The sequence below is a fragment of the Brienomyrus brachyistius genome, unplaced genomic scaffold (genome assembly GCF_023856365.1).
Source record: "Brienomyrus brachyistius isolate T26 unplaced genomic scaffold, BBRACH_0.4 scaffold45, whole genome shotgun sequence".
Classification (NCBI taxonomy): domain Eukaryota; kingdom Metazoa; phylum Chordata; class Actinopteri; order Osteoglossiformes; family Mormyridae; genus Brienomyrus; species Brienomyrus brachyistius.
In genome coordinates this window covers 2,263,644-2,284,464 of record NW_026042320.1, presented here as the reverse complement: position 1 = coordinate 2,284,464, position 20,821 = coordinate 2,263,644, and the positions used below count along the sequence as shown (strand labels likewise).

Genomic DNA, 20,821 nt, shown 5'->3' with positions numbered 1-20,821 from the left:
ATATTCCCACTAGGAAGCTTAATACTCTGGACTTATGGTACAGTAACATCTCTGACGCCTTCATCGCGCGTGTACATCCTCCACTTGGCCACAATGACCACAATGTTGTCTTCCTGCTACCTCACTGCAAACCAGAACTGAAGCGCATTAAACCGCATGTGCACCTGGCCACCCTCTGGTCGGAGGAGGCAATTGAACGACTATAAGGTTCACTTGCATGTACAGATTGGGACATTTTCCAGGGTGATCAAAACCATAAAGTTTCTGTAATTACAGACTACATCAAGTTTTGTATTTATTCCACTATTCCCACCAGAACTGTCTGGAGATATCCTACCTACAAACCCAGTATCACTTCCCATGTTAAGCACAGCTTGAAGGAAAACACAAAGCATTTCTATCCAAGGACTGGTCTTCTGTCCAGTCACTCAGTAGACAAGTAAAGAATGAGATAATCAATGCCAAACTCAAATATAAGAATAGACTGGAGCAAGAGTTCAGTACAATGAACACCAAACAGGCCTTTTGGTTACACACTGGTCAAATACCTTACCATGACCTTCATCCCATAGGCACTGATCTTACAACTTTTGCTGACTCCTTAAACTCCTTCTATACAATGTTCGATAAGCAGGACTACTCTGCTGTCTGTGAGGAGCTGCTCAATGGCCTTCCCTCTGATGATCCTACAAACCCTCCCTTTACTGTAGAGGATGTGAGGCAGCAGCTAAGCAGATGCAAAGCTGGCAAGGCCGCCGGGCCTGATCGTGTACCAGCTAAAGTTTTGAAGCTATTCGCCACAGAACAAGCTCCCATCCTCCATTCCATCTTCTGGAACTCGTATAGATTGGTGACCATTCCTGCAATTTGGAAAACTTCTACCATCGTCCCGGGTGCTAAGAAACTTCGTCCCTCTGAGCTAAATCATTACCGGCCAGTAGCACTCACATCGATAATAATGAAATGCCTAAAGAAAATTATACTCCATATCATCCAGCCAGCTGTCAGACCGCAGCTGGACTCAGACCAGTTTGCCTCCTGGGTGAAGAGCGGAACAGAGGATACTGTAGTATGTCTCCTCCACTCCCTTCTCCAACACCTTGAATCTCCAGGCACCTTCGCTACTGTCCTCTTCATTAACTCCAGTTCCGCTTTTATTATCATTCAACGCCACCAGATGATCAAGAAGCTTCTTCAATTGAACATATCCCCATCTCTCATCCGTTGGGTCCATAATTTCCTCAGCAATAGACCACAGATTGTAAGGATAGGCACAGCCAAATCAGCAACTGTGATCAACAACACTGGACGCCCTCAAGGGTGTGTCCTCAGCCCCTTCCTCTTTACACTCTATACCAATGACTGCATTAGCCCCTCACCTATCACCACCTACTACAAGTATTCTGATGATAGTGCTATACTGGGTCTGTAATTACTGTAATAATTATAATTGAATTACTGACAGTAATTCAATTATAGCCTATCAACATTCTGTTTCACATATCATACAATGGTGCTCCGACAACTTCCTGGAACTGAACGTGGACAAGGCAAAAGAACTGGTCATTCATACTTTACACACATCACCATCAGAATGGACTCCTACCTAATTTACAATAAAACGGCTGAACAGGTTGAACACTTCAAATATCTTGGACTCACATTAGACAAGAAAGGCAGGTCACCCACAAAAGAATTATCCCAGGGACAGGGGCAGACCGTACGTGGCATAACACTGAGCTAACACGCACTGATACCCTGCTATAGATAGATTTTGCTACTTGGGGGGTGGCGAGTGAAAAGTTCTAAACTTTTGTGGCAATTTCTCTCTAAATTAAATAAGTTACAGATTTTCATGCATATAACATTTGATGTTATGTGAATTGATAATGAGATGCAACAAATACAGGGGTGGCATGGTGGTGCAGTGACATGTGTGTGGAGTTGGCATGTTCTCCCCATGTCGTCGTGGGGTTTCCTCCGGGTACTCCGGTTTCCCCCCACAGTCCAAAAACATGCTGAGGCTTACTGGACTTGTTAAATTGCCCGTAGGTGTACATGTGAGCATGAATAGTGTGTGAGTGTGCCCTGCGATGGGCTGGCCCCCCATCTTGGGTTATTCCCTGCCTCGTGCCCGTTGCTTCCGGGATAGGCTCCAGACCCCCCGTGACCCAGTAGGATAAGTGGTTTGGAAAATGGATGGATGGATGCAACAAATACCAGTTACCATGTTCAGAAGGTCAAGAGCACTCACCCTACCCTTTGTTTGCATTAAGTGGATAACATTTGCTAGGTGATACTGTATGACCAGGGGAGGCGATTGATGGATGTATTATGTGACATTAAAATGTTCTGGGCATCTACTTTGATAATACTTGGGTAATAGTACCATGTTTTGTTATTTAATATAAATACTTGACTGAACCAGCTTATGTATTTGGTCTTTAAGAGGTTTTTACTGTTGTCTGGTGTGCTGTCGTATAACCTGTCTGACAGAAAGCTGTTTGTCCTCTCAGCACTAGGCGAATGGAAAAAGCCGTGAGCTGGGCTGATGACGAGTACTGGGCAGCCTGGGATAAATGGGATGAGGTGATCGAATGGGGAGAAGAAGGATCTTCACCTAAAACACCTTCCTCCAACCAGGCTGGCACTGGTAATGGAGACATGGATGCTGGGGCGGTGAAGGAATATTATCAGAATAAAAAGAAAAAGTCAGACTTTAATCAGAAGTCAGAATTCAAACATATGTATTTCAGACCTTTTTTCTTCTGAGTTGGAGTTAATTGAAAACACAACTATGTAACACTATGTAAATGATTCTCACTGACTGAACAACATTGAAATAATTGCTATAATCATGTTACAGTTTACTATAAAGAGAAATGTTTCTGTGCAACAGGTCAGCAAAAGAAATGGGTGTGCAGAGGCCTAACAGTGATGATACGTAAAGACCACCATCCTCAGCCTCAGCAAGTGGTACATCAACGTCAAGCGGATGACAGTGAACAGCAAACCCCAGTTCTGCCAACCATAGTTACCCCATCAGCTTGGAGGGAATCAGTGGCTGAGGAGATGAGGAGATCCACTGGGCGGAAGGACCCATTCTCTGTGCCTGAGTACGAGATCCACCACTGGTCCGGAGTGAGATACTGGTCACGACAGCCAGAGAAGACATCTGTAAATGAAAAATCCATTCTGGACCTTTGTAATGCCCTGCAGTCGTTTACTCTCTCTTGAGGGGGAGCATTATAGATTTCTAAGGCTATCAGGATGTCCAACACCCAGAACTGTATTTAAACCTTTAAAATTATAAAATAAATTCAGTCTGATATTGTGTCTGCCAAATAGTGTCATCAATTTGCATCATAAATAAAACACTTAGCTGATGGTGGACCTAAATTTTCCAAATAAACCAGGAATCATACGAATCATGTCAGTGCACTTTGTACTGAATTGCACTAGTATAGTGATGTATGCAGGGTTTCATCTATTCCCTTACATAGTCATGTGTGACGTATTGCTGTAATGCATTTTTTTTTTTTAAAACTTCCCATTCATTTGTGTTCCTGCCACTCTATAGCTAAGTACAAACATTAAAAGCCAAAGGCATAGCGGAAACTCGATGAACGCATTTGACCGAGATCCATGGATGGATGTCATCTTCTCCTGGACTGTGAGTGTTAATATCTCGGCCCCAAGATGCATTTTACCATAGATTACACAGATCCATTCATGTCACTTTTGCAGGCTTGCTTATAATTTGCTGAGCTTCCATTGTGAGTCAAGTGTCCCGGTCATAAGCTCAGGTCTGCCGGTTGCCCCACTGGCCAAACGCCCACGGCCCTGACTTTCTGAGCTGGATATCGTGGTTTTAAGTCCCATCTGGGGTGATTCTTTTTTTACTTTTCCCAGCTGCCTTCTACTTTGTGAAATAATTAATATTGCAATAAGTTTCATCTTCATTTTCAATTAATCAAACTGTACGAAAACTATATTTGCAGCAATTACAGCTTTGCAGTCCTTTGCCATTAGAGCTGTCCGTTTATGACAATATTAGGGGAAATTTCAATCCTGCCATTCCCAGAGGTGGGACTGGCTTGGTATTTTCTCAGACCTCATGGTGAAGCTGGTCTCACATGAGCTTGATAGGCTGGAGATGTGATGATTCTGTAGGCCAATCAAGCAGGACAGTTCTCTGGATTCCTCATCTTTCACCAGTGTGCTTTGAATCAGCCTTGCTGCTTGATAGAAGTGCTGACCACAGGGGGTGGCATGAGTTGTAAAACAGAGCGGTAACCTTGCTGGTTCATTGCACCTTGTACTCTGTGTAAATCACCCACCTTACCAGCACCAAAGCAGTCCCATACCGTTTTACTCCCTCTGCCATGCTAGGCAGAAGCATGGCAGCTATTCTTTTAAGTTGTGCTTCTAAGGCCAGCATACAAGTTGTATTTTCCCTGTTGAAAAAAACACTGGTAGAGATGGCACAACGAGGCACTGAAGGTTTGAGCCTTTTTAACCATTGTATTGAAAACTGGTTCACTACTCGAAGACAGTGCACATGGGTGACATATCGTGGTGAAAGTACCACTCCTGACTATATATATACATTTATGAATTGTTTGACTGTGTGTGTGTGTGCAAACTGACAGACTGGGAAAATGAATTCAGAAGTTTTGTCTTGCTAAAAGTAAATTCTTTTTTAGAGAAAATGAGTCACAAACGAAAACAAAAGAAACTGATGGATTTTTCTCTCTTTTCTATTAAGAGAAGCAATAATAAAAGCAGACTTAGTTATTGAATTTATATAAAGAATAACAAACTATCTGCCATTCTTTACAGTCCCCTTTGCCAAGTTTGATGCCCTTTCTTGTTAATGACCATCATGAGCCTGGTATCAGTTCACACACGCACACACACACACACACACACACACACTCACTCACAAGCAGGTAGGACAACCTCCCAGATGCCGCTCTGAGAAGTGTAATGTTTGTGATCATGGTTAATCTTATGCTACATTAAGGCCCCGTAGTTAACGATGGGGATTAAATCAGGCGATGAAGACAGCCAGGTTACAATTTCATCACCTTCCAAGCTGGTTTTAAGATGTGTCTGTGCCTATTCTTGAAGTTTCAACTCGTGAGCCTTTCATGCTGTTCATAGATCCTCTTACTGTGGTCCTCAGTGAATGGAACATTTCTAATTGTAATTGATTTCTGTTGGAAGCAAAACAGGCAGTTCATAGTGAAAAGGTTGTGCAGTTACAGGAAGGCACAAGCACAATGTATTTTGTTGAACTTACATTATTGGTTATGTCTTTGGTGTAGTGACCTTAAAGGAAGAAATGTTACAGGTAAGGCGTGTCTTTTATAGAATACAGTGCTGCTGCAGGAAGAAGAATACATAAGTAATGGGGGGATGTTGCGTTCAGTTAGTAATTGTTCTGTTTTCTATATTACTGCATGTCACAAGAGGGTGCTGTGAGTAAGGCTGTTTGATTCTACTTCAATTCCTATTCCAAGTGTCAAGAATGGATAGTTTTCCAGATTATCAATTTCAAAAACTTGAATATGAGAGAAAAAAGTCTTTGTAAAATTTAGAGGTATATAATACTATGAATGACAAGGGCTCTTAATACTTTTCATTTAATTTTATTAACTCTATCTTTTGCTGGAAAGTATACCTTTTAAATTATATACATAACAGTACAACTGCATTATTTGTGTCTTGTATGCCCACTCCATACAAAGTAAAAGGATAGGGCGGCTGCTTCATTAATAGTTTCTTATTGATACTTTACAATTCCGTTCTATTGCCCAACTCCCAGAGGACCATACAGTTTTATTACAACATAGTAGTCTACCGAAATGTCGATACTAATCATACATTTGAGTGACATAACTAAATAGATATATGTTGACACACAGACACAGAAAAAACAAACTTCCTCTATGTGAAAATGACACGAGACACACGTCCTCAATGTTAAAATATCCATGATTGTAAAAACTGACCATCGTTGCTAATGTTATTTCTCAGGTCTCAAAATTACTTCGTTTAATGTCAATTTAATTGAAAAAAAATCATAGAAAAAGGCAAGCTTATTTGGCGACGTTTAGTAACCGACTAGCTGGTTAATGAGGACTAAACCTGTACCTGGCTTTCCTGTCAGCTCCTCGGGGATGGCTAATCTTCAAATTGTATTACAAATACTACAGCTTTATTTTGTGTAAAATATCTCCAAACTACTGAATACTACGTTAAAGGTGACATTTTTAAACTGATTCGCTTCTTTCGCCTCACTCTCCTCGTTTTATGTGACGGGTGGGCGTGGTTGATCTAGCCGGCTCCCGATTGGCGGGTATTCGGTAGCTCCTGTGTCATGTGACGGGTAGTAGCGTAGACAGCATCGCCATAGATTTGAAAGCCTGGATGCCTCGTTGGGCGATACGCCATATTGGCGCGGCGATTGTGAAATAGAAGACTGATATCTCTTAGTGAACCGACTATTTTCGAAACTGCAACAACATGAGGAATGTTAAAACTAGAAAACAGGGAATCACATTTCACAGGTAAAAAACCTGCGGTATGGTCCAATAAAATGTATATTTCCCGAAGTTCGCTCGATGCATATATAACATGTTTACTAGCCTGTGACACTGACGGGATACTAGCATGTAGCTCCCCGGTAACACGCAGACAAGAAGTTTGTTTTAAATACAGGGAAATCCTTTATTTCTTCGTTGCTCGATTCGTCCCGTGAAAGCTGGTAATAAAACAACAATCAAACTCATGCTAATCTTATTGAACAGATGTCGCTAAATTAACATAGCCAACTAGCAGGTTACATTAGCTAAATATTACGAACATTAGACCACATACCTCGCTGGCAGCTTATTACCAAAGGAACTAATTCTTCACTTCCTAGTTTCAGCTTCCTCCACGACGCATTTGCAGAACAAATCTTAAACATTAACGTCATACAGCAGCTTAGAATAACACCTTTATCACCGTTACAGTGAAGAATTTGTTTTCTCGCCGTTCCCTCACAAAATTATATCCTACCGGAAGTTACTCCCAACAAATGTTCCGCTCCAATACTCCATACAAACTAGGCATACCACATGTGCATACAAACAAATACCAAAAACGAATAAATAACCAAAAAAGGTAGCCTGTATATTCAAAATATAATTCATGCTATCAAAGTAACTGATGACAGTTATAGTAGCATGATTAGTTTTTATTGACAATACTATCAGCAGTACTACATTAATTTGGGGGGGGCAGTAGTGGTGGGCTTGTTTATTTATTCTACATAATTGTAAGATATAAATGCGTTAATTGGTAAAGAAGTTATGGCCAAAAGATCTTTCCATCTACACCCTGATATGTTGCTTGTTTATGTCTAATTACCGCTCCAAGATGGTGGCACTGCTGACACGTTGTGGAAAAGCGAGATGAGGCATCTAGGCTTTCAAATTCATGAGCACCACCATGTACTTCGTTTAAATGGGAGGTTCACCCCAAAACTATAAAAAGATATTTTAGAGGGGCCTTAATGCTATCTATTCATCAAAGTTCTGCTGGGAGTTGTTCAGGTTTGGAAATATCAGTCGTAGAAATGTCGGGCTTCTTTCGAAGTACACTACTCGTATCACTGTGCATTAGACACAAGCACGAGCTCCCTGGCGATATCTGCTGCGCAGTAATGTTATTGGTGTGTGGAGTTGGGTAGAAATAGTTTGTACATTAAACTGCTCGCTACGACGTCTGTGGATCTTCTTAACCTGTTCCTGATTTCTGGTAAGAAATATTGCTGTTGAATTTTTCAAATGCGTTGTTCTGGTGCTTTAATCACCTCAGAAAGAATGTCATTCACTCTCATATTCGAGAGAAGACCTACATTCCTATGACCGATATCCCAAAAACTAGGCATCTCCCAGCAGATCAACCTAGATGGATAGATAGCACTAAAGCCCCTCTAAAACGCATCCCTTAAGTTTAATAGTGAACTGCCTTTTTTAGTTTGTGTTTTAGTGTTGAGCAGTTGCACCGTTGCATTAATACAATTATGTGAGACTTCAACATCGTAATTTTCATCCCAAGTGTGACGGTGGTTAATAAAGCCATATAGATAACATTTTCGGCACCAATCATACTCCTACAATAATGAAGTATTTTAGTAACAAGCACCCCAAGAAAGTCTGTTTTTTGGTTTATGTGCACTTTTGAGGACCACCCTGGTAGATTACAGGTGTGCCAGGCGCTCCACCTCCTTTGAGTTATTTCACAGTAATCTTCAGTAAATTAATTTCTATTTATATGGCACTGTTTTAACCACAGGGTTTACAAAGTGTTTTATATACGTTTAAAGGTATTAAGCATACACATGGAAGGAAAATAACATAATCAGCATTAAAAAGTAGATGACTTTATTGCATTCATAAAATAATAAAACAGCTGATCATTGTAGATCATTATTTGCAATGTGAAAAGGATGCATTTTCAGCCTGGTTTTCAAAGCACTAAGACATTCAGTAGTTTTCAGGTGTTCTGGGATAGTTTTCCAGAGTTTGGGACCATAGTGACTTAAAGCTGACTCCTCCCTCCTCAGCCGCATTTTAGGAATAATCAGTAAATTTATCTCTGATGATCTGAGAGATCTGCCTGGGACAGACAAGACCATGTAAACATTTACAAACTAGCCAGAGATCTTTAAAATTAATCCTAAGAGCGCCAGGCTGACAGGTTCATTTCATGTAAATATTATTCACTAATGCCCAGTTATATAACACAAAGCTATTTAACATTCACACTTCAGCAGTCATTGTAGAACTAGTAAACTGTGCTTAAGGTTTTGCTGACTATATTGTTTGTTTTTGCATTAAGGTACCAGTGCAAACAGTCTGGATTTTCAGCTGTGCCTCCTGGAAGGCCTGAACAGATGGAACCAGCATCCCTGTCAGTGAAGACTGCCTCACTTGTGAGCCACTCAGGTGACCTTGTGCAGTCTGTAAACACCTAAAGGTTTTTGAGAGGAAGCTGGTGCCCAGTTTTCAGCCCCCTGCATAATATAGTGGTGAGTTAAATTACTGTAATATTTAATCTTTTTATTTCTGTGAAATAATCACTGTTATTTATGCAATATCAGGGTGTATAAAAATTCTTAAAATGTCTTCAATTTGAGCTTAAATTTCAGTTTGCTAGATCTTAATCTTTTGAGGTCATAAATGTCCTCAAACACTTTCACTTTTCGCGATTTTGGTTACCCATGGCCCAAACATATTAAATGGAAAATTCCAGAAAGTTTTAAATTGGACACCATTCTGAGAACCATGATAAAATTTCGCACCGTCCAGCCTTCAATCATCCGTTTGTCTATCGTATCCACTACGCAACCTGCCCATTAGTCACTTAGTAGACGTCCCTGCTGTCAGACTGCTGCCTCGTTTATCGGTGTCATACTGTCGGCGTATGTCAATGCTTGTGTTCAAGTAGCTGCCTTTTTTTTTAAATAAAAGACTTTATTTTAAAATACAATACTTATGAAGAAGTGTGGGAACAGTGCAATAAGATATTTTTAGAGAGAGACCATATTCACATAACATTTGTTATGTTGTTGTCAATCTCTTATTTACCAAATTTATAAACCTTATCATAGCTTTGTATGTATATGGCGGTACTGTGATCAGCATTGTTACCTCACACCTCTAGGTCTTCGGTTTGAGTCTCAGCCATGGCTCCATGTTTGTGGCATTTGCTTGCTCTCCCTGTGTCGTCGTGGGGTTTCTTCTGGGTCCCCCGGTTTACCCCCACAGTCCAAAAATATGCTGAGGCTAATTGGAGTAACCAAGTTGCCCATAGGGTGTGCTTGTGTGAAGGAAAGTTGTGTGCAGGGAGGACGAGATTTTCTTGTGTCTTTTGAGGAAACTAGTGAAAGAAAAAGGCAAATATACTGGATCTAGTTCTATAGAAGCTTATCCAGTACTTTCAAAAACCATTGTTACGTCAAAAAGAGCTTTACATGTAACCATCTACTATCAGTTAAATAACTATTGGGGTTTTCAGGAGTGTGGGTTAGCAGTATTTCAGAATAAGCAAAATTTATGTAATGAGTATGGCAGCAACTGATTAAGGTCCTCACAATGTAATAATTAGAATTTCACACACACATACACTGTGGTGCAAAAACAGCCAAAGACAGGGTATGAAGGCGGCAAAGTTTTTCTATTTGGTTATTTCATGCATCAAATGAGCCGGGACACCGTGCCCACAGACAAGAAGTGACAAAAATTCTTTTTTTGCGCTGCTCCTTTATTCTTCTGCTTCATGTTCGTCATTGTATGTAATAAGAAAGAAGGACCACAGTTACTGTCTTCTCTGTGTGCAACCAAACAGAACACATCAGAAGCAGTTCTGTAATTATCGGTGTGACCTTCCTCCTGGTCGCTGCCAAGCAGCCCCTGCCTCTCACACAGACAGACAGTACTTTGTAACACAGATTTCATACCTTGTGATCATAGCAAGTATTTTCTAAGTAGGCAATACATTTTCCACTGTAAAAATACATATTTTGCACTACACCACACACACACACACACAATTCTGTATTTGCTGGGACTCTCCATTCATTTCTATGGGAAATATCCAGCGAAGATAAAGGATAGAAGTCGGGATTATTAATAGACACACATCTGGTCAGGTAAAATTGTATTACTGCATGTACTATATGATAATCTATACCACAAGTGTGTCTGCTGGAGGGTGGCATGAGTAAAAGGTGTCCTATAGTTGTGTTCTGGGCAGACAGCAACTCTGGACATAACGGACTGTTTTTCCAGGTCCCTTGAATTCTGTTATAATGGGATTTACTCTGTGTGTGCCAAAGAAAACACAGTTGTCACTTCAGTCAACCAGTTAAAAAAACATTTTTTTTTTATAAAAGAAGAAAAGGATGCTTACTGTCCTATACTGGTGCCAAACCTGAGGATGATCTGAGGTGCTGCTCTGTAAGAGACATGGAGCGATACACCTGAAGAAGCAGCAGATCTCGTATTGCGGAATTGGAAAGCAGTAGTACAGAAAGGGACAGTACTGAAGTAGGTGTGAGACCTCTGTTGAGGTTTCGGAAGTGGAATTTGCAGAGGAAGAGACTGATATTACCAAAGATGTGCAGATGTGCTGGTAGTGAAAAGCACTGGATGGACATGGTCCAGGCAGGATTACAGCACAGTACTCAATGAAAACCTCTCTGCGGCCAACCAGGCTCTGCATTCGGCAAGCCAAAGATATCCTGTGCACATTCCAACTTTTTCCAAATTTGCTGAACAAGGTTGCAAGATAGGTAGAAATTTATTGTGGAAGACTAACATGCACTGCTACACAAAAATTTAGCTACCTGGCAAGGGAAAACAAATTCTAAACTTTTGTGCTAATTCCTCTCAAAATGAATAGACAATGGATGTATATATGTAACATTAAAACATTCTAGGCATTTACATTGATAAATGTAATTATCATATGATAGTACTGTTTTGTTATTAAATACAATTATTAGATTGAACTGGCTTATGTATTTGCTCTTTAAGAGGTTTTTACTGTTGTCTGGTGTTCTGTAGTGCAACCTGTCTGACGATACCTTTTTCTCCTCTTAGCACTAGGAGAATGGAGAAAGCAGTGGATTGGACAGATGACAAGTACTGGGCAGCCTGGGATAAGTGGGATGAGGTGATTGATTGGGGAGATGAAGGGTCTTCACCCACAACACCTCCCTCTGTCCAGGCTGGCACCAGCACTGGAGATGTGGATGTTGGGGTGGAACATCATCAGCAGCCAGTATTCAAACGTATGTATTTCAGAGCTTTTTTTAACATGAGTTGGAGACAGTCTGATGTTAATTGGAGTTTAAAAAATTGGTCGGCACTATGAAAATTATTCTCACTGACTGAATAACAGCAGAATAGTTGCTGTAATCATATTTCAATGTACAATAAAGAGAAATGTTTCTGTGCAACAGGCCAGCAAAATAAACTGGTTTTGAGGATGAGACTTCATCTGTGTGTCCAGCCTCAGCCTCAACAAGCGGCGCAGAACGTAAATGACGGAGGAAGAAGCCGCAGTTCTGTGTAACATGTCATCTTGGAGGGAACCTATTACTCAGGAACACAGGGAGTCCAACAGGCATAAGGACCCATTCTACCTGCCTGAACATGAGACCCACCACTGGCCTAGACAGAGATACTGGTCGCGACAGCCACCAAAGACCTCCATAGATGAAAACATCATCCTGGGCTTCTGTAATGACCTGCAGTCTTTTTCGCTGTCATGACAATTATGGATTTTTAAACTGTATTTATTATAAAATTAAAATTTCAAGCAAATATTGTCTCAGCCAAATTATGTCCTCTGTGTCCATCAAAAATGCAATGAAAAAGAAAATATATCAAGCATCTCAGTAGATACTGACTGTATTGAATTTCACTGGGATAGTGAATCCCTGGGAGAAAGTGAGATGTAGGTAGAATTTCATCTATTCTGTTATATAATCATTTGTGACATATTGCAGTAATGGAAAATAAATAAACCTATTAGAATCTTGCATACCTGGATCATGTCTCCTTTGCTCGAGGCTGAATAGATTCAGCTCAGCTAACTTCTCCTCATAAAACATTCCCCTAAGACCAGGAATCATTCTTGTAGCCCTACATTGAACCCTTTCAAAGGCAGCAATGTCCTTTTTAAGGTATGGTGACCAAACCTGCACACAATATTCTAGGTGGGTTCTTACCAAGGAAATGTATAATCTAAAAATCACCTCCCTTGACCTAAACTCCACACACCTAGAGATGTAACCCAACATCCTACTGGCCTTTTCAATTGCTTACCCACGCTTGCAAGAGTGGGACATGGCAGGATCAACATACACACCAAGGGTAGCCTAGCATTTTGGGTCAGATTACAGCTTCCATTACTTTTCTAGTAATGCAAGATAAACTAATTGTCTATAGTTTGATGGATTACTTCTATCCTCTTTTTTGAATTTGGATGTTATATTTGTATACTTCATCTTATTGTTTGGAAAGCTAATCTTTCTTTGAGCTCTGACAGGTTGTGTAAGTTAATCACAGGAACCTATTGAAATAAAATTATTTCTCCAGCTGTAAAGGGTGGGCACTGTGAAGGTGGTGTGGATCTGCTTAGATGCAGCCCCGGATAGGGTCTTATCTGAAGCATTGAAACAGGAGAACACACAGGAGTTTTGACAGCAGAGTTACTCTGGGACAGTGTAAATCATAATATAAATGTTTAGGATGACATTCTCAGTGCATCCTTACAGTACATACATAACCCCAATGTTCTGAGATGAACCATGTGATGTTGAGTGCAACTTATGCTGCTTCCTCCACTCAGTGTCAGCTACTCTTGAAATAAGAGACAGAATATTCGGATTCACTGCTTGACTTTTTGGTCTTTTCTCCACCTTGGAGCCCCTTTCTGGGTTAATCTAGATAACACATCTATTGTGGGGAAAAAAAAAAAAACATATAAATACATTTTTGTCTTTTGTTCTGTGGCGAACACAAGATAACTGTGGACTCGGGTGCCCAACTGTTTTCACTTCAAACTCACAGTGTTGATTTTACACTCTGAAATATGCAGTTAATATTCCAATATTTAAAAACAAACAGGGCACCAAGAAGATCCATTAATTGTATGCAGGGACGGATTACGGATCGGGCAAGCGGGGCTGCTGCCCAGGGGCCCTTGGGGTGCAGGGGGCCCGTGGGGCCCCAGCCCAAAACAATTTGCAACGCTTATGAACAATGTATTTTCGTTTGTCTATTTTAGAGGGCCTACATTCTTTGATCCTCTGCCTACCAGGGCCCCTGACCCTATAGGGAGGGCGTTTGGCTGCTAAGGGCCCTTGAATTGTGGTGGTTGTGGTGGTGGTGCTGGTGGTGGTGGGGGGGCTCGCGAACGTTTTGCCTAGGGGCCCACACAACCCATAATCCGCTCCTGATTGTATATACTTCATGTCTTCAACACCTAATATCTGGAGAGCCTCCACTACTTGTTGATGTCCACTTGGGTTAAGAATAGACTGAATAAAAGAGCCAAACAGTTCCTTCCCTATCTCCCATGGTCTCTAAAAAGAAAGTGAGTCTGTGCTTTAATCTCCTCTGTTCTCAGCTGAATCTACAAATATAAATAATATGCACAGTTCGTATCATTGGTGTTCAGAAATGTCAGACCTCTTAAATATAGTTCAAGTCTCTCATCATTTAATTTCGACAAAACACTTAGGAAAATATAACAAAAAATATACACAACACTGTGCGGCATACATTGTCTTTCATTTTAGTCATACGTTGCTTTTAATTTTGTAATGCATGATTTGCAGCTATAAACGAATATTTCATAACAGGATAACGGTAGGTCTTACTGTCACGATCGTCCGGGAAGCGGGCGAACGCACTGGCAGGCGAGCGGGTAGGAAGCAGGCAAGCAGGCGAGCGGGTAGGAAGCAGGCGAGCGGGTAGGAAGCAGGCGAGCGGGTAGGAAGCAGGCGAGCGGGTAGGAAGCAGGGTGAACGGGGATTTATTATATAAACAAGGTGCAGGAAACATCTCACGCTGACTGACATCAATGACGGACAAGGGAAGCCGGGGAGACCTGGACTTAAATACACAGGACTAATCAAAGTAACTAGACACAGCTGGGTACAATCGGGAACGAACACGTGGGTAAGCAGGGGGGCGTGGCACACACGAGGAGCGGACGGGCCGGGCATCACGCTTACTTTCTTAAATTGAAATATTTAAATAATGTGTTAGATGTTCATGTTAATATTAGAAATGATTCGCTAGAAATGATACACGTTAGCTAATTTTAACGTTTACCGTTAGCTATGTCTGAAATAGTCTTCATCCACAGCCACATATTACCTATATGACTGCAAAATAAAGCAATGCAACCAGCCGTTAGTTATAAAGAATAACTTAAAACTTACATTGACCAATTTTCAACGGGCCTTATCTGCTCTGTGAGTTTAGTTGTACTTTTTTTCTTCGTCGAATTATCAGATCGATAACTTCTACGATTTGCAACGGCCTCTTCCTTTGTCATCCGTGCACACGCAGTTTTAGGACACGGTATCAACTGACAGCAGCACTGTCAAGCAGGGCTGGACTGGGACAAAAAAAGGGCCCTGGCATTTTCGCTTAGACCGGCCCACCACAATCGGTCGGACACACCCAACAAGTACACCATCGTTGCGGTCCCTGTAGATATGCATATCTACTGTTCCATTCCCAAAAATTGACTACACATAAGGACAGAGGGAAATGATTGAATAATTAAAATAATCAAATAGCATCATCTAAGTTTTTCTAGAGAAGGGCTGTCGACGGCCGTTATGTGTTTTAAAGGGTTACCATTAGAATAGTCAGCAGAAGTTGCAATTGAATAAGTTAACTCTGCTAACCTAGCTACAAAAACAATGCAAAATAGCTTATGCTGTGTAATTGGACATTAGCTGACTAAGTCGCTAGTGCAGTAACAGACTGATAATATGACAGACTTTATAATAGTGACAACGATTAGTTTGTTTTTATTATAATTAGGGGTGGGCATGGATTATTTTTTTTAATCTAGATTAATTTAGAAATTAATCATTTGAATTCTGCCAAAGACATTCAGAATATCTGTGCTACCTAAATAATGATTAAAAGTAACTAGTGTTTCAGGGGGTCGTTAGAGAATGTTTTGTTTCACAGACGTACTTGGTGATTTTAATCCCCTCCGAATCTGCTATGTCTGTGTTTTTCTCTCACAACCTCTGTGATAATTTCCGAATGCGATGTCTTTGATATACTTTTTCATTCTTTCATCATAGCTTGCATAGTATAAGACCCAGCTCCCAACTTTGTGAATAGATTAACGGCAATATTTTTTTTTATCGCGCAATAAGAGTCTCGCATTAACACAGCACGTTAACGCCGATAACGGCCCACCATTAATTATAATATTCATTAATTTAGGTAAATCATCATCTTCCCCGAGGCCCAGCCAGGCCCACACACGCTATCCTGCTGCATCCGCCCTGTTTAACACTCCCTCCCTGTTAAATCATGTAGCTACCATGCTTACCGTTTCAACTACACTCTCCTCCTGCTCACTCTGTCTCTGTCCCTCCTTGACTTCACTGTCAGACACCTGCTCCTCTGCCTGGGTGCCGCCATGACTAGTCACCTCTCCTCCATGTGCTATGTTCACCTGTTTGGTGTCGTCAGGTAACGTTACTGTTGGCTTGGAAACCGAAGCTACAGCACTAAACATGTCGGTTAGTTTTGCACATGTTGAGGCATCAACCTCTAGATTTTTTTTTTTTGGCCCGCAACTTCTCTGCACCCCCCTTGCCCTTTTGCTTCTCCATCCTAAATCCACTGATTTCTGGCTCTGAGCCACTGACTGCATCTGACACAAGAAACAGAGGGGGAGGGGTGGAGCCTGTTAAGAGATGATTAGGCCAGCCCAGTGTCAGTATAGAAAATGAACCAATGGGCCGATGGCCCTGCTTTATGGGCCGGTCATTGGCCAATTAAAAAAAAAAAAAATCATATTAAATCGACCAGCCCCCAAGTGCGTCGGCCCACCGGGCATTTGCCCAGTATGCCAGATTACCAGTCCAGCCCTGCTGTCAAGCAAAGCATAAATCACTAGGTTTTGAAAAGTCTAAATACACGTACCTTGATATGTTCCTTGGTACTTTTCTGTAGTTGCTTGTATTTGTATTATTTTTCAGATTATCCCATCAGTTCTAAACTGCAAATTTTTATGTCTTTATACAGAAAAAACTTTCCACTGTCTTCAGCGCATGCACAGAATTTGCGAATTTCGACCGGCGGCGTGCAGTCCAACACAAACTAAACTTTTTGTGAATTTATAAATCACTAGGCATACACTATAAACGCTCCTGATTGTTCATGTTCAGATATAGACGCTGTCAACTGAGCTATGGCAACTGTTTTATCTACTTACTTCTCCGAATTAGGGATTCTGTAACTAATTATACAATAATATAATTGTACTTGATATCAATTCGATGACTCGATATATTCCCTATAATATATGCTCTATATTTTCTAATTCTAATTATCTAACTCTAAAAAGTCATTTTTTTATGTTTATAACCTTAGCTCTATGCAAACCATTTCATATATATGCAACAACACAGTACACTTAGGGTGGATATCTGGTTTATGACAGTAAAACAATGTAGACTTTCTGTACACTGAGTTAATGAAAGCAAAATTATAGAAAACAGCTGTTGTGTTTTAGTAAAACGAAGGCACATGTTGGTACAGTAAAACCATAAAAATTTTACAGATAAAGCATATGACTATAAGTTTAATTTCTGTAAAAATACAGAAAAGAAATTGACCAGTTTCACTGAAGGGATTTCTCTGTTATTTTACAAACTGTGCGTAAAAATATGTTTATGCAACGTAGTTTTAATAAAACTTTTCTGTCATTTAACATGAGAGGAAAAAAATAATTATACTGTAGTCAAATTGGCTGATATAAAATGATTTAAAACTGTGAAACAAATTGCCTTTTTTTACAGTGTATACTTCCAGTCAGAAGGTACTACACCGGCAGATACGGATTTCTGAAATAGCAAAGTTAAAGGTCGGTGAATAATATCCCTCATCTCTTTTAAAACTATAGGTAAGATGCTGTTATGATCTCCTGTCTAGGGTTGGAGTGTAACAGTATTCACTGGAAAGGGGAATGGGATAAAGGGACAAACAGGGTGAGGGCAACAAGGGAACACCAGTGGACAAAGGGATATTTTTTGTATTTTTGCTTTTTTCATGTATAATACTGACACTGAACAAATAACCCAGTGCAAAAGACTTTGGGAGTGACCACAGCCAAAATAACAAACAAAATCCTCAACTATCAAGTGCGGCCCACAGCTAATCTCACCTAAGTGCAATAGAAAAGGAAACCAAAAGACAAACACTCCACCTCACTCCCTAACCAAATAAACAGAATCCAACACACACTTGCAAAACAAAATAGCAGTCACTGCCTACACAGCTATACAATCACACATACATAGCTTACACACAAGTCAAAGCAACAAGGGGGCTAGTGAAGACGTAAACCAAAGAAAACCAAGCGGGGAGACAGGAAGCCAAACTGAGGTCGCGGGGGGGACCGGAGCCTGTCCTTGGAACAACAGGCGTAGGCAGGAACCAACCCTGGGCAGGAGTCAACACTCTGCAGGGCGCAAACACTCACAACTCAGATTTGCCAATTAACCTACCCTGCGCACTTTTGGACTGTGGGAGGAAACCGGAGCCCCTGCTGGAAGACTTTCCCCATTCACCAGATTATATTGCCAGAAAACTGAAAATTAGATATCAAATACTAGAGTGACATAAAAACAAAACACAAGTTTGCTTGTAATGAGACGCAAAACAGAAGATTCTCTCTTTTTATATTTTGAGAAAACATTTTAACATTTATGCAAGCGGTCAAATGGTTTAATATTTCATACAGCAGCATTTCTAAACTCATTCCTCAGCCCACCAGACAGCTCCACGTTTTTGCTCTGTCCCAGATCCCTGCATGCATGAACCAAACAGTCACCTTTTACTGCTGTGCTGAGAGCTTGGACAGAGCAAAACTGTGGATCTTTGCAGTGGGGTCCAAGGACTGGGTTGAGAAACCCTGGCATAGAGGAGACTGCAGTGAGAGCCAAGAAAAAAAGAGATTAGAGAGGAAGGTAAAATGCTTCCATTAACATGGCAAATAAGCTGCAAGTACAGACCCTGTGCTTCCATTACAAACAAAAAGCCTGTATGACCCTCCTAAACACACAAGTCAGATTAACTTAACCAGGGGAAATAAGCATAAAACTTGGCAAAGACTAGACTATGAAAAGGGAAGGTAAACATCATACTTACACGAACTTCTGCTAAAGCAAATGGACAAACCCCTTTTATCTGAATCAAGTTACTTAAGAAAATTAATAATCCAAAAATAAATCAATAAAAATTAAGAAAAACACAATCATGCTTTGAACTAATACTGCAGTCAGTCCTAAATGTTCCCATGACATTCTTTTCGTCACGACGCACACTCGGTACATACTGGTTGAAAACCATTTATAATGCTTCATGTACCAGTCTATGATGGAGCACCCCAACCTGGGCCACCCATCCAACATGGCATATTACTGCCCCCTGGCCCCGGAGACTAACAGACCAACTTCAGGAAACAGGGAACCAGGGGGACATGGGCCGCTGACTGGATGGGCGACTCCAGAATGAGGTGAAGCAGAAGTTAGACTCCACAGCAGAGGACCGAGGAATGTAGACCAAAACCAGGGAACCTGAAGTGGCAAGAACACAAACCAGGACAGACATATAAAACCCAAGCAAAGGCATCAGTGGCACAGCCCACCAGCTTGTGAAAGATGGCTACCTGGCATCATGAATCCCTTAATCAAAAACCTTTGTGATGGCAACTTTGCCACCCAGGACTGATCCCTCCTAAAGACCTCAAGTTTCAATGCAAGGTTTCCGAAAAGTTTTGAAACATCAGTCCATGTGACTGCTGTGGTATTGTTCCAGGCAGGGAAAACAACTTAGGAGAAAATTTCCGTGCATGTTGGGTGTTTGTGGTACTGTTGGGCTGAGGGGGTAATTGAGTGACTATTAACCTTTGAAATCCAATTATATTATTTAAACAGGTTAGTAGTTAGACAGTGTGATTTAGATGAGGATAAGGATGTTTTGTCATTACAAAACGTGTTCTACATGAAGGGAACAAAATGAGGCACTCAGATCCGGTGTATTAGCAATAATAAAATAGAAATAAAATCGAAAGAACAATACAATGAATAATATGGCAACAATTAAAATAAAATAGAATAAAGACATTAAGATAAATTCCATTAGGAGAATTTAACCATGGATGTAAAGTGAGCAGGTGTGAGTGTAGCAGAGATTACTGAGGTCTGTGTGTAATAAAGTATATGTGACACTGGCTGAGGAAGCAGCAACGTGTGTGTGTGCAAAGTCACAGTAATAACCTGCAGCACTGAGGGATCTATTGCAGCGAAGCCCTGACATGTAACACTGGTGATGAATAGCAGTGTTAGTTATAGGTATAGTGAGGTACTTATAATTATAGTAGGTGTAGGATCAAGGCCTGGATTAGATTTAGTTAGAAACATACAGGGCAAATCTAGATAACACATACACACACAGGTTACATATAAATTTAAATTTAGGGGCAGTGTGTAGCTCGGTGGCCTAAGCCTCTGTCCCTGTGATCAGAAAATTGCCCATTTTAGCCCAGCCTGGGCACATCTGTGGGTCCTTCAGCAAGGCCCCCAGCTCCCTGGGTGCCACTATGACTGGCTGCCCGTCACGGCCAGCTCACTCTGAGCAAGTTGGGGGAGGCAAAACGAAAATTTCTTGATGGGGATCAATAAAAAGTATTAATTCTTATCCTACGGTCTGAGCATTCGGTCAATCCAAGTACAGAGAGTGGTAATGTGGACAATGCTGCTTGCATTTCCGGCCCAGCAAGGTCTGCTGCTGCTCCACAGCTATATATATTCAGCACTGACCTTTTTCCATTCAGTGGTTGTTAAAATAACTTTGTGTAGCCTAGTAATGGTGTAGTGCAATATTCTTTGGTTTGTAATATAAGGGATTAAATAATATCTTCCAAGTGAGATACAGGCCCTCCACATTTTCAGTCAAAGGAGACCAGACAGCATGAAAGCTCTTCC

The 20,821-nt window shown here is 40.9% G+C and overlaps 1 long non-coding RNA gene across 1 annotated transcript in view; it reads left to right on the top strand.

Annotated features, from left to right (window-relative positions):
- Window positions 1-6,436: 6,436 nt before the first annotated feature.
- LOC125723089 (uncharacterized) overlaps window positions 6,437-20,821 on the top strand; it is a 46,940-nt gene continuing 32,555 nt past the window's right edge. Inside the window, exons 1-3 of the long non-coding RNA XR_007386733.1 lie at window positions 6,437-6,575; window positions 8,896-9,085; window positions 11,661-11,733. This is a non-coding gene — a long non-coding RNA (uncharacterized LOC125723089). The remainder of the gene's footprint in view (window positions 6,576-8,895; window positions 9,086-11,660; window positions 11,734-20,821) is intronic.